The sequence below is a fragment of the Carcharodon carcharias genome, chromosome 7, assembly GCF_017639515.1.
Source record: "Carcharodon carcharias isolate sCarCar2 chromosome 7, sCarCar2.pri, whole genome shotgun sequence".
In the NCBI taxonomy this organism is placed as follows: domain Eukaryota; kingdom Metazoa; phylum Chordata; class Chondrichthyes; order Lamniformes; family Lamnidae; genus Carcharodon; species Carcharodon carcharias.
The window spans coordinates 35,252,248-35,253,348 of NC_054473.1; the positions used below are offsets into that span (position 1 = coordinate 35,252,248).

A 1,101-nucleotide genomic window follows, 5' to 3' on the forward strand; every position below is an offset into this window, starting at 1 on the left:
GCAGTTCTGTGACACAGGATGCTGTGCTCTACAGGCTGTTCCCAGGGACACACACTGAGACAAACATCAACTGCAGCTGGAGGATCATCAACTCGTGAAAGACGCTCTTTGGTCTGCCCGAAACTTGTTGGTCTTCCAGCGCAAAGAGTTGTCCCTGACCAAGTGTTGCAGACTGGCACATTCCAAAGTCCAGGACTACGTGCTGAGGGATGCACTAAAGCTTGGGGCAGCCGCCGCAAAGGTGCAATGGGGAAGGGTCGCTGTCTAAGACCTTTCTGCCACAGTGCACCGAGGGGTTGGGAACTGCTGAGAGCCCCTTCGGCTGTACAGCTCAAAATGAATGTTATCAGTGAATACTAATTATATTATAATTGTATTGAAGCACCTCAGAGTGCAACATGATGTATGTTGATAACTCCAATACCATTGTCTGATTGTCGGCATTGACCATATTGAAATGACTGTAATATTCATTGATTGTATTGATGCACCTCGTGATACATCATGGTGATTTTGAAATGGTTTGGAATGTTCTTCCAAATATTTTATGAATAAAGTATATTTTTCAAAAAAAAACAAGATCCTCTCATCGATATTTAATCTTTATTCTACATCACAGTATCCAAACACAAAAGCAGATGCAAGTGTCTAAAATGGCAGCCAAAGTTTAAGGAATTCTGCTTATAATTTGAGCTTTGAAAAAGAAAATACAGCTTTCTTTCACTGGCAGGTGACTGAATACTGCATGGCATGTTTTCAGCATGATCACAGAAAAAAATAATTCAAACTCAAAAAGAGTAAATACAACCTGAAGAGGGATTGAAATGAGGAACTGTGATATGGGCTTACATGGTTACTAATAGCTTGTTAAATATTAAATGTAAACTGCATCATGGTAAAACATAAAATACAAAGACCACCGATGACTCCGGTTCCCATTGAACAAAATGACAATAACTGCTAAAAATCCAAAATTCATTATAACTTCTGTGTTCTCAACCGTATCTCTCAAAACTGCATAAAAAGCATTTCGTAGAGTGCAGTATATGAGCTGACACAAAAGCTAAGGGGTTTGAAACTTTCTGCAGCCTGGATGGTAAG

The 1,101-nt window shown here is 39.9% G+C and overlaps 1 protein-coding gene across 7 annotated transcripts in view; it reads right to left on the reverse strand.

Moving 5' to 3' along the window:
* Positions 1-586: 586 nt before the first annotated feature.
* LOC121280474 overlaps positions 587-1,101 on the reverse strand; it is a 27,339-nt gene continuing 26,824 nt past the window's right edge. For all 7 annotated transcript variants that reach the window (XM_041192512.1, XM_041192511.1, XM_041192517.1 and 4 more), the window contains one exon: positions 587-1,101. This exon is cut by the window's right edge and continues 2,191 nt beyond it. The gene's annotated coding sequence lies outside the window, so the exon portion shown is untranslated.